The sequence below is a fragment of the Dioscorea cayenensis genome, chromosome 1 (assembly GCF_009730915.1).
Source record: "Dioscorea cayenensis subsp. rotundata cultivar TDr96_F1 chromosome 1, TDr96_F1_v2_PseudoChromosome.rev07_lg8_w22 25.fasta, whole genome shotgun sequence".
Taxonomy (NCBI): domain Eukaryota; kingdom Viridiplantae; phylum Streptophyta; class Magnoliopsida; order Dioscoreales; family Dioscoreaceae; genus Dioscorea; species Dioscorea cayenensis.
The window spans coordinates 15037271-15051206 of record NC_052471.1 but is presented as its reverse complement, the minus strand read 5'-3'; the positions used below and the strand labels follow the sequence as shown (position 1 = coordinate 15051206).

At 38.1% G+C, this 13936-nt stretch overlaps 1 non-coding gene across 1 annotated transcript; it reads right to left on the bottom strand.

The window, feature by feature from the left end:
* Positions 1-11019: 11019 nt before the first annotated feature.
* Positions 11020-11125, bottom strand: LOC120268174. The gene has a single exon (XR_005538847.1). It is a non-coding gene; the product is annotated as a small nucleolar RNA R71 (small nucleolar RNA).
* Between the last annotated feature and the right edge of the window lie 2811 nt (positions 11126-13936).

Sequence of the window (13936 nt, the reverse complement as noted above, 5' to 3'; positions counted from 1 at the left end):
AACAAGACCAATGGTATCCAATAGACAATGTTGCTTAAATACCACCAATCTCAAGATCTTTAATTATTTGGTTCTCCTGTTTCAATAATTTCCTCACCTTCCTTGAGTTTTAGTCACTCATTCTTATTATTTAGCTGCCAGTGTATGATTGCTATATGCCTTTATGAAAGAATCATCAAATTCAACAGCATTTATAAAATTTGGCTAAAACTTTATTTCCAATTTTGATAAATATAATAATTTCAAGAAGAAAATCCAATGTTTCTCAAATACTGATGCAATTAGGATAAGTTGTACAGGAGTGTAATGATAATATTGTTCATGACATTAAAGTTAACAATATGAAAGGTTGATTTTGTGGAGAACTACCAAATCACCTGCTTATAATTCTATTCAGTTAGTAGCTTTTAGAACATTCCCTGGAGGTGATTACTATTACAACATCAACTAAATCACCTGCTTATAATTCTATTCAAGTAGTAGCTTTTAGAACATTCCCTGGAGGTGATTACTATTACAACATCAACCTTTTCCTCTCATTGAACTTGCAATAAAATCTATCCTTCTTACTCGCCTATAAGGCTTCCTAAAAGAGAAATTTTTTGTTAAATCATCATATTATGGTTTATGAAAAGGACAATACCAGTCAATGTATCTTAATGGAAAGCTTACCATCCAACAACCCAACCACCAGCCAGTATGCCAAAGCAACACGTGGCACTAAGCAAAAGTAAACCAATAAGCTACATGGTCAAGACCTTCAACTTGAAATAAAGACCAAAGCAGGCACCTTCTTTTCTTGCATGCAATCCAGTTCTCATCCTATACTAACAACAATCAAGAAACATCTTTTGTAGACAATTTGAATCAAGAATTACTAGGAAACAACATCAAATGTTTTCAAGATCACTAAAATAACACCAAAATGATGGAATCCCTAGCTAACTAAACTCTCAACCGTGCAAAATGTCAAACCTAGCAAGCAGAAACTGAGAGCAAGACTAAAAGCCTTGTTCTTAGACGCAATCAAAGTTCTCTCCTCATCCTACACTAATAAAAATAGGATCAAAAAAGTACTTTTCTTATCTATATTGGTGAAAAGAGAATGTCATATACTGCCTTAGTTGAGCTCTTTCTTTTTCCAGTAAGTCCTACAAGATGTAGGGTGATCATACTTCTCCAAATAAGATCCATTTGCATCTTCAATATTAATATTGATACTTTCTTGATAATCCATATTATAGGCATTGATATTTTTTTATTTTGCCATCAGATGTATTCTATAAGTGAAATAAACATCTATGATTGCATAGGCGGCGTTATACCAGGAAAAAAGTCAGGTCCTAAATCTAAATAATACAAATATGCATCACTACAACTTGCTATTACAATCAAAATTATGAATCTAGTATATGACAAAAAAAGGCGGGCATTTAAGTGCTTGGTGAAAGAATAGAAAAAGCCAAGAAACTTAAGAGTTTCTCCAATGCATCGAAACAATAAAATAATAATAAAATACATCAAAGGTCAGGCAAATCGAAAGTAACATATATCGTGCCATATACAATAATTAACATATCCAGTAAGAAGAAATTATTTATTAAATACCTACTTATACAATGAAGAACAAATATGTGAAAAAGATAAATGTACACTCATTGCAATTGCAACCACATAGAAAAGCAATGTACATTTAAAACATAACTATCTCACAAAAACGCAAGAAACATTATCACCAAAACTTAAGTCAACTTCACGAGCCAATATATAATAAAGCTATCCTTCACTAAGATAACCTAGATGACAATAAGAACATATACAAGACTTTGACATAATTTAGTGCAAGCAAGAGGCTACCAAGATAAATGCAGGTGTTACATGCACATCACAAGTTCATCAAACATACATTACGAACTAGAATACTATTAATTTTGGAAACACAAAGATGAGAGCAGTTTGGAAGCCTAAGTTTTGCCAAACCTGTGAATGCAGAGAAGAACAGATAGAGGATCCTGTCTAGAAGATAGCTAAAACAATCACAAGACCACACGGATCACTTATCAACAATCAAAACACAAGTCCATTGAACACTAGTGATAACAAGAACAAATAAATAGTTCATAAAACCTAAACAAAGATGCTTGGATCAATCATCAAAAGATCAAATCACAGTCCAAGGACTCAAAGTCAAATGATCATTTCTCAACCCTCGTATAATAATCAACCATGCATAATTCCATCAAAACAAACTCAAGAACAATCATAATCAAAGTCAATAGAATGAAGAACAGTCATCATAGCAGCATTCACATCCAATACAAGCCAAATGGCTCTAATTGCTTAAATCAGAACACATATAATACAAAGGATCAAAATGCCAACAAAATCGAGAATACCAAATAAGGGATCGTCCGAAGGTCAGCGCAGCTAACCATGGATCTCTCCACCAAAACCCAAAGTAGGAGCAAGAGATCAGTTGTCGAAGAGCGCGAGAGTGGGGATCACGAGATGGGACTACAAGTGATGGAGGAGAAACCCTAATTAGGCGATGGGGAGCCTGGTTTGTCATGGTCGGAGGAACGATGGGTTGGGATGGCCATGAGATGCTGGAGTTCACCAGAAATATTTGAGTCTAAAGCTGGAAAAGTAGAGGTGGAGGTCGGTAGTAGCGTGAGAGTGTGTGTGTGCGCGCGCGCTAGAGAGAGAGGAACCAGCACTGAACCCAAGTTTCGTAATAGAGGAACCAGCACTGAACCCAAGTTTCGTAATAAATGTTATCAAGCTTGAGTGATTTATTTTTTTAAATTTAAAAATAGTGGGGTTTTATTAAACCAACTCAATAGTTTGGTATAAAAAAGATTTACATGATTTTCGAGGTGATTTTTTAAAACCCCTCTAAATATTCGCTTCTAAAACTAGAAAATGGTGTAGTGGTAATATGATGTTTTGGCAGCTATGGTCTGCTAAAAGGAAATGTAGTGAAACATTTTTTTTTTTAAAATAGAACATCAAAATGCATTAAAAGATATAAGAAAAATAAATATAAAGTGTTTAGTCAGGGGATAACCTCAATCGTGCACAATTAAAATAACATTATGTAAGCCGTTGTTTATGATGTTTAACTATTCAATATAATAGCATTTAAAAATCATTAATATTAAAAACATTTTATTATTGTTTATAAAAACAAATTTTTATTTAAAATATTTAAAATCCCACATAAAAATCATCCCTCAAATTGAATAATTGCAAAGTTTTTTTTAATTCGATGCTATAATTTATAATCTAATCCAGTGGGAAAACATGCAATCAACATCTCATCACCTTCATTAGTGTTAATCCTGAAAACATAATATATATAATTATGAAGGCTCCCATGTGTTCATGCATTATTATAGCAAGAAATTAACATTGTTAAATTAGTTTTAGTTTATATTTATGCATTAATTATGAACAAGGTAGTACAACTAGAGATGAGAAAAAACTATCCAATTAATACTATCTATAAATGTTACATGAAATTAAATAAAAAGCCATAACCGATTTCCGCATCACATACCACATACATTAAACCATACAAAATTATGAGAACATAAAGAAACTTATTATTAGTTTTCAACTGAAAGGAAAGCATGAGGTATCCAGTCAGATATGAAATGCTCCACATTCATAGCTTTAAAAAATGCTAAGATTTATCTCTTTATTTAGTTGGGTGGTATTCAAATTATGGTTTGAGAATTTGTAATGTGTTAGTGGCCTTGATTTCTTGAATTTGCAAGGGTATATCGAAAGGATGAAGAAGTTGAGTAAGAAGGTTGATAGGTTTCTTGAGCATGTTTTGGATGAGCATAATCAGGCGACGTTGAGTGAATGTAAGAACTTTGTGGCTAAGGACATGGTTGATGTTCTTCTTTAGCTTGTTGCTGATCCTAATCTGGAAGTCAAGCTTATCAAAGATGGTGCCAAGGCTTTCACTCGGGTAATTATACATTCACTTCTTTTTTTAGTTTATTGTTTTTTTAGTTTTTTATTTCATTAATTGCTTGTTCATCTGGTGCTTTGTTGACATCAATGTTTCTTTTCTTTTGCCCAATTCTCAATGATTTCATGTTCCAACATTAAATAATATTAATGCACCATGATCCCGCCCATCCGATCTTCTCCATCTCCCATGGCCTGGCCTCACCGACATCGCAGTTGCACTGGCGGGATCCTCGACGAAAATTGGAGTTTCTATTGCGGACCTTGCGGCATTTCCAGTAGTGGCGGTTACTAGGAAGGAGGAGACGACAGCGAGAGTGACACTTAAGGGAGGGCAGAATCTCTTCAATTTCATGCATTTTGTGGGGTTGATGGGAATCGCTTGGTGGTTCCAATGGATATTTTAGATCAATGGTTCAAGAAACTCCAAGATAAAAATATTGGAAGGATCCAACTTATCTCAAGGCTTTGAGCGAAGTTGGCGTTTAAAGGTTGTTTTTTTTGTTGAATTTTATTATGGAAGACATGGGAGCATCACAAGAACTCAGACAAAAGTGAGATTGGAATAAAACAAGGTGGGCAAACCCTAAATTGTTAGCAAAGTGTCATCATTCAATAGCATCAAATATGCAACAAATAATCATTAATTTCTCAAATGCATGAAATCAACAAAAAAGAAGTTGAAGGTAATCAATTTTTACCTTCTAGAAGGCTCTCGGCCTTGTGAAGGAGAAGCAATGGAGAAGGCTCTCGGCCTAGTAATGCAACGCCGGAGTGATAGTCGAAGTGCTAAGTTCCTGGCTGGAAGTGAGAGCTAGGGTTTCAGAGAGAGAAGAATCGAAAAAAAAATTCTATCTTTTTTAAAACTAATTAAAACCTTAATGGATTCGGATCCGTTTAATAAACAGACCCAAATCCACTTCAATACAAACTGATCTTAGATCCGTTTGCACTTTTACAAACGGATCCAAGATTTGTTTGAAATTCCACAAACGGATCTAAAGATCAGTTTACAATTTAACAAACGGATCTTGGATCGGTTTGCAATTTAATATTTTTAAAATTATTATAAATTTTTTATTTTTAAAATTAACTCAATCTAGAAATAATTAATATATTTATTAATTTTATATATTGCAATTTTATTTAAAAACAATTATTATACCTATTTATATATTTTAGTTATTATTATAGCCATGTTAATTTTATCAATATATTCACTTTTTAAAGAAAATTATTATACATATTTATATATCTAAGTCATTTAAAAAAATTTCCAAATAATTTTAATATATAAAGATATATTTATAAAATCATAACCCATGCCTTTAAATATAATTTAAGTTCTTTAATGAATTTTGTATGTTTTTTTTGCAAATATTTTGTTTACAAAATTCATTATATCAAAAAAGGGTTAAATATTGCATAAATTTATATATTTTTTAATTTATTATTATTAATTACAAATTAATATTTCATGACTAGATTTAAGAAAATTCATAATTACCAAAATTTATTCGAAAAAATAATTTTTGGCAAAAAAATATATAATAAAAAATCAAAATATTTATCCAATATTTTACAAATGGATACGGGGAGATGTTTTTAAAATTACAAACGGATGTCGAGATCTGTTTGTAAAATTACAAATGAATGAAGGATTCGTTTGTAATTTTACAAACAAATAAAGATCCGTTTGAAAAATTACAAACATATCCTCCTGGTTTGTAAAATTGGAAATTGATTCTTGTATCCGTTTATAATTTTATTTTTTACTTATAAATATTTTACTTTTTAAAATTTATTTTAGGGAAAATTACTGTTTACCTCTTATGAATTTCAAATATTCCTAAACAGCCCCTCCAATTTTTTCACACCTCAGACAGCTCTTCTGTTAGTGTTTAAGTTCCCTTTTAACCCCTATCGTTCACTTCAACTAGGTCCATGTTATGAAATTTCATTTTTTTGCCCTTTGAAAATGGTGGGGGAAAAAACGGCCCAATCACATCATGTCCGACCTTCATGCATACAATTTTGCATTTGTTTTTGCCTCCTACTTGCTTTTTGTCAAACAAAGTTTAGAAGGATCATCACATCTTCTTCTTATTCTTCTTCTCCTTATTTGGTTTGTTTGATTTGAGTTCTGTCGGTTACCTAATAAGGTGAGAATTTCTTCGTTACTCTCACTTTGATCATTCTACGGGAGGGAGTAATAATTTATAAAACTACAGGTTTATTATATAGAGATTTTGTGCTATTGCAAGATACAACGGGGAAGGACGAGTGCTAATGTTCATGATGCTGACTTCTTGGGAATCAGTGTTAGTTGAGACATGTGCGAGATGGGGTCTCGATGTTTCCCGTGTCTGGGTGAAGTTTATCACACCTGATGGACATAAAACTATTTGTGCAATAGAAAACGAGGTTGACTTCTAGCGCATGTATCACGTGCACTCCATCCTCATATGCGCTGTAGTCGATCTTGTTGTTGAGACAGATGATGTGCCATTGTTGTATCCTACTGAAAACAAGTTCTTCTCTTTTATGTTTATCTAGTTGTAGAAGTTAATTATTGTTTAATTATCCTTGTTTCTGTTTAACTATATCAAGTTTCCATTTAAACTCTGTTTAAATTATTCCGTTTCTGTGTAAATATTTGTTTTAACATTAAAATTTTCTAGTTATTGTTTAAAATATTGATCGTTTTATTTAAACTAAAGTATTGGTAGGAATTTGGATTCTGACTTCTGTTGCACCTCGTGGTGACCCTAACGGTGTGGCATGCCTTCTTTACTCGTCAAATCAATCTGATGTGTTGTCATTGGATATCGGACAAAGTTTTCAAGGCATTGAACATTTTAGAGGAGCACATCAAAATTTTGCAATCAAATGGAATTTTGATTTCAAATTCCTAAAGAATGAAAAATATCGGGTGACTGTGGAATGCGCTGCCGATGGTTGTCAATGTCGCCTTCATGCATCAAAGGAATATAATAAAAATACTTTCAGAATCAAGAAAATGCACCCGTCACACACTTGCGGTGGTGGAATTGGATTAGCGTCACATCCGAAAGCATCCAAACAATGGGTAAGCGCACGAATGATTTAGAAGCTCAAGGACGGGCTCTTGTATAAGGCCATCGACATTCAGAAGGACATTGATAAGTGCTTATGTGATAAGAATGCGAAGTATTCTTTCCTTATGATGAGCATTACTTTTATCAGGTTTTATCGCTAGTACTTGTGCATTTGTGTTACTTTTATGCATATAGGGTTGTGAATTCGAATGTTGAAGAAAGAAGACAATGTAGATCGTGAGCGCACTATTTGCAGGAAATCTTGAGAAGGATCAAACGCGAAGACATAAGACAGGCTCAAGATATGAGAATGTGTGCCAACCTCCACACTTTCAAGCTATTACGATGATTTGGAGGGGCACAGAGGCAGTCACATTCGAGTATCCCGATTTGTGCATTAAAAGCAAGATCTTCACCAATGAGATCGGTTATTGAAGAAGCGATGCAATCTACGACGTAAACGTGCGCCCGTTGATGTTACCTCGATGAAAACATAGATTCGGGAGTGTTTCGGGCCGGTACCGTAGCAGGTTAATGTAGCAAAACACTGTAGTAATTTACTGTAGCAGTTACTAATCACAATCGGCCGAAAAACAGAATTCTAGAGAATCCACATGGGCGTGCGGAAATTATCCACGCCTGTGTGGAAATTCCACAGGGGCGCCCACAGAGGCGCGTGGATGCCCGATTCCAACCGTTTAAAAGTCGATTTTCAGCCCGATTTCAGCATTCTTTCCCCAACTTGAGAGAGGGTTAAGGCTAGGGTTTTAAGAGGTATTGGCAAGGCTTTTGGAGAAGTTTTCAGGCTTTGACATCGCGCTGCACTTGGAAGAAGGTTATTGGGGAAGCCTTCGTTGGCATCGATCCCTGGCGAGGTGTGCCCTAGGCCGGACAAGGGGACCTTTGGAGGAGATGAGGTTACTCCAAAAGACCATCGACACGACTACCGAGGAGGTTTTTCTATGGATTACTTGTTTTTACATTTCGATTTCATTGTTGATTGTAACTAGCTCTATGGAGAGCTAAACCCTTTAGTGGGTACTTGGATTTGTGAACCCTAGGATGTATTTGTTTCATTAAACCTTTTATTATGCTTTCATTAATTGATGTTTTAATTGAGTTCCAATATTAAATGTTTGATTGATTGAATGTGATAAACGCCTAAATGTACGTATTTTATACATATTAGTCTTGTATTATTTGTGTATATCTTAATGAATTGATGCCCGTTTAAGTATAAATTTGTTATTTTGGTGTTGTAGATCTTAAATGAGCCGAACGAAGCACAAAAATACAAATTGGACGAATTCGACACTAAAAATGGCATTTTTGGGGTGTTAGGACTGTAGCAGGCATTCGGCTGTGAGCTTCACGGGGTCCATGCGCCCGCATCGGTGCTCGTGAGGTTTGCTGGAATTCCACAAGTCTCAGTACTGTAGCACCGACATATTTTCTGTGCAAAATGGCAGTGAGCTTCACGGGCTCCATGCGCCCGCATGGAGCCCGTATGGACCTGACAGGATATATTTTGGACTGAACTTTTAGGGTAAAGGGGGACGTTTTTGGAGATAGCTTTTCGGGAGTTCTTGGAGTCGACTTCCACCAGTTCTTAGGAGGCAAGATCACATGTTTTGGAGAGGGGGAATCAAAGGGAGAAGCTTGGTTTGGCTAGATCTTCTTCGATTGTTTGAGGGAATTTTCTTATGCCACTTGTAGTTGTTTTCATGGACCTATTGTTTGTATTTGCTTGTATGGACTACTAACCCCAAGGTCACCGGATGCCGGTGAACCTTGGGGTGAACTTGTGTATTTGGATGATTTAACTATGTCTATTGCAATTGTTGTGTGTTTGTGATTCATTCTTGGTGCATTTGATGTTTTCTTTACATGAGAACTCTGTAAACCAACTTCTAGGTTGTACTTGGTAGCATGACCATCACCCTTGTACTAGACACACCAAGTTTGGAAGGGATTCATGTACGAATACGCCGTGACCATCGGGTATTTTGTAACCCTCCAACATTAGGGCTGGACCAAGTTGTGTTTCGGCTCTAATTAGGGATTTCCCCCTTCGTTAATGCAATCGTATGAGGATTTGATCGGAAGAAATTCCGTATCAATACTTATAACGGATTAGGGGTTAATTGCCGCGACCATCGGGTTGATCTAATTTAGGAAATCTCTAGGTCCAAACCTTCAATTGCATGACATTCTTAGCATCCTTTGCACTTCAGTAGCCCCTAGGGAATCCGCATCCGTGACCATTTCTTTCCCCTGATTTTATATCCTTGCCTTATTTTAGACTCCACTTGTAGTTCTTTCATTTTAATTAATAGATTAGAGAAACCCATCGAATATTTTGGGTAGACAATACGCGAAGAGGAAGTAAGAGTAGATCCTTGGGCCGAGGGAATACGACCCTCTCGTGCTCGCACGAGAGGTATTACTTGATGACTCCATGCGCTTGTGGATGAGTTCACACCAGAATGCTCCCTTAGAGTGATACTAGGATCGAGAGTTCATATTGGTAACCCTTGTGAGTGAGTAACACACCACGAGAGTTAGACAAAGCTAGATTGGAGAGGGTCGAGAGGGTGAGTCAAGAGGTAGCGGAGGGTCCCCTTTCCCCTCCGATATGATTTATCCTACCTCTATTTCCTTGAGTTCTTTGCGGTTATAGTAGAGTGAATGGGTTAAAAGATGACCTTCCGCTATGGCTTAGTTGTAGAGGCAACAGAGTGAAGCATTGAAGTGATTTTAGCACCTAGGGCTTAATTGTGACTAGGGACCTCTCACCTGGACCAAAGGGTTAAGTCTGCATCTAGGAAGAGGGTTTATTACTTGGGATCACTAGAACTCCATACGATTCTATACAAGTGCGAGGTGTTGAGATTGTTCGATTTTTCCTCTGGGACATGGTATAGAGTTAGTCACGGTTGACTTTAGATTTGGGATTGTGTATTGAAGGATCTCCATGACTATTAATGCATTAGTTAGGAAGCATAATAGTTAGTTTTGCACTTGAAACGATTGTCCTAGGCGGAACAATATCCGAGTACCCCACTTACATCGATTCCCTTATCTCTCACTTACTTTTGTTTCTCTTTCTTGTTTCTTTTATTCTTGTTTACATTACATCTTATCAACACAATCATTGTTCATCTTCACTCGGTTAAGAAGCAATTTAAGTATTTTTATTCTCTACTCCCTGTGGATACGATACCCACTCACCTGGGATTTTATTACTCGACAAACCCGTGCACCTGCGGGTCACACGCAAGGGTTTTATCAAGTTTTCGGGGCTATTGCCTGGGAGTAGGCGTTTAGAGATACTTTGCACTTTGCTATCTTAGCTATTCATTTGTTCATTCTATTTCACATCTTCTTATTCTATCATCATTCTGATTTGTTTTTTTTCTTTTGGTGCAACTCTAAGTTATGACCCGAGGGAACCCTTTGGAACTAATTGAAGGTGATCCTGAACTTGCACGTACACTCAGAAGAAGGGGTAAAGAACCTTTGCAAGAACCATCTAATCAAGTTGAAATAAAAGTTGAAGGGTCAGATAATATGGCAAAACAGAATGAGCAACAAAGAACACTTTTTGATTATGCCAGACCCTCAGTTTTGGGTACCCAATCGAGTATTGTGTGACCCCCGATTACAGCTCTGAACTTTCAGTGAAAGCCGGCATTCATCCAAATGATTCAGCAGTTAGCGCAGTTTAATGGTTTGGTCGATGAGGATCCAAACAACCTCATAGAGAACATCTTGGAAGTTTGTGTTATGTTGAAAATCAATGGTATATCGGATGATGCCATTAGATTGAGGGCTTTCCTATTCTATCTCAAGGGAAGAGCCAAGCAGTAGCTTCATTCCTTATTAAAAGCATCCATCATGACTTGGAATGAGATGGTAGAAGCTTTTCTTGCTAGATACTTTTCTCAGGGAAAGTCGGCCAAGCTTCATAATGAGATATTGTCGTTTATGCAGATGGAATTGGAATCATTGTTTGAGACATGGGAGTGCTTCAAGGATCTTTTGCGGAGGTGCCCACAACACGAATTTCCCGAATGGATGATTATTCAGACTTTCTATAATGGGTTGAATCTGAGTATAAGGCAATTGCTAGATGTTGCCGCAAAAGGTACAATGGGGAGTAAAACCCCGGAAAAAGCCAGACAATTAGTAAAAGACATGGCCATGAACACGGGGGAAAGGAAAAAGGTGGCCGGGCTCTATGAAATAGATGCAGTCACTTCTTTAGTGGCCCAAGTGTAATTATTGAGTAAGAAGTTAGACCTTCTAACTTCTAATAGTGTGGCGGCCGTGACTACTTATACCGGGTGTGGTGGAGGACATGCTTCCTCCAATTTCCCGATCTCTATTGGTGATGCATCTTCGGTGGAGAAAGTCAACTTTATACGTAATGCAATGAGGAACCAAGGTAATCCATATAGCAAGACCTACAATCCGTGTTGGAAGAGTCATCCCAACTTTTCATAGAGCAACCGAGGGCAACAAAAGGCCATGGCACCACCGGGTTTCTAACAACAACAAGCCCTGAACATGGAGAGTAGAGTTTCAGGCTTGGAGACTCGGATGGCTGATTTAGAGAAGCACTTGACTAGATTTGTGTAATCATCGGATACACGGTTTCAATCGGTCAAGGCTACACTTCACAACCACACCGCTTCATTGCACAACTTAGAGAATCAAGTGGGGCAAATAGCCAAGTCTCTATCGGAGAGACCACAAGGAAGCTTACCAAGTAACACGCTGACCAATCCAAGAGAACATGTGTGGGAGATCACTTTGAGAAGTGGTCATGAGGTTGATGGTAGGCTTCCGAGTGAGAAGACCAATGTTGAAGCACCCGAGGTCATAGAGGTTGAGGAGGGAGCAAACAAAGAGAAGGAGGTGGCATCCCCCACCTTACAAGCCAATAATCCCTTATCCCTCTAGATTGAAGAATGACCAAGCGGATGAATAGTACAAGAAATTTCTAGGTTTGTTTAAGCAATTACACATAAATATTCCCTTTGTTGAGGCATTATCCCAAATTCCTAAGTATGCAAAGTTATTGAAAGACTTGTTGACTAACAAAAGGAAATTAGAGGAGAGTGCCTCTGTGATTCTAGATGCCTCTTGCTCGGCAGTCTTGCAAAAGAATATGCCGAACAAGAAGAAAGACTCAGGAGGCTTCATTATTCCGTACAACATTGGCAATTTGGGTGAAGAGATGGCATTGGCGGACTTAGGGGCCAGCATCGACGTCATGCCATACTCTTTCTTTCAGAAGCTAGGCTTGGGAGAGCCTAGGCCCACTCGGATGATATTGCAATTGGTGGACAGAACGGTGAGACATCCGAGGGGCATCATTGAAGATGTGCTTGTCAAAGTTGACAAGTACATATTTCCTTTGGACTTTGTAGTGTTGGATGTCGATGAAGATGTGGATGTTCCTTTAATACTTGGGAGGCCATTCTTGCGCACTTCCAAGGTATTGATCGACATGGACAGTGGAGAGTTGACACTAAGGGTTGGAGATGATAAGCTCATATATCGCCTCACCGAAGCCATGTGACATTCTCTTAACTTTGATGATACTCTTTATTTTCTCGACACTACTGATGAGATAATTGATGAATATATGCAGGAAATGTTCAATCCGGACCCATACGAGGGGTTGCTAGACCAAGAGGTGGAGAATGAAGAAGTGCTAATGCTTGGTCTAAAGGAAGAAGTACCATCCACTCCGAGGATCATGAAGAAAGTGCTTTGGAAAATGAAGAGGGCGAGGAGACGGCACAAGAAACGGCCCAAGGCTGTTGGGGATGTGCAAGAATCGAACAAGGTGGAAGAACCTTTGTTAAGTGGTACCAAGCCCGATAAGTTCCCCTCCACCTTCAAGAGACTTTGCTCATCGTGCTTTCAAGTCATGGGTAAGAGAAAAACCTTCATCTATGAGCCCCCGTAAGGTAAGACAAGGTACGTCAAGCTTAGTGACGTTAAACAAGCACTTCTTGGGAGGCAACCCAAGCATTTACTATTTTTTTTCTAGTTGTTAGGTTAGTGTTTGAATGAATAAGGCTTTAAGTGTTGGTGTCTTGATTTTTAGATGCTTTTGCTGTGATTTTCTTGTGGATTTTTGCTGTCATCATGTGCTTAAATGTGTTTTGGGGAAGTTTTTGGTTGTGTGAGCTAGTTTTTCATGTTTTCACTGGTGTATTTTGCATAGTAAGGCAGGCTCTAAGTGTGTATACATGTTCAGGAATTTTCTGTAGAGCTTGCAGAGTTTTTTAAGGCATACAAAGAAAACGCACGGGCGTATGGAATTTCCACACGCCCGTGGGCTTGCACTGTGAGCTCGTCCAGAGAAGGCACAGGGTGGACTCGCCCTTGTGAGCGACCTAGTGATATTCGGACGCCGTGGGTAATTTCCGCACGGGCGTCCGTCTTCTTGCAGAAACTTAGAAATTTTTCCAAAGAGCGCACAGGAGCGTGGACTCGCCCCTATGGGCGATCCTGTGACAAATGCACTGGCGTGGGTATTTTCTGCATGCCTGTGTGGATCTCTGCAGAAGAGCTCTCCTCCATCCAGAGAATACATAGGGGCGTGCGTTTGCCCTTGTGAGTTGGGCCTGTGAAGGTCCATGCCGGTGAGTAATTTCCGCACCGGCGTGGATCACACTTAGATGATTTTCTCTGATGGACAGAGAGTCCACAGGGGCATGCATTTGCCCCTATGGGTCGGCCGCACGGGCGTGGGTATTTTCCACACGCCCATGGGAGTGTGTTCAGAGTCGTAGAGTGTTATCCAGAGAGTGCACATGGGCGTGCGTCTGCCCCTATGAGTCTCTCTTATGGAGGCGCGC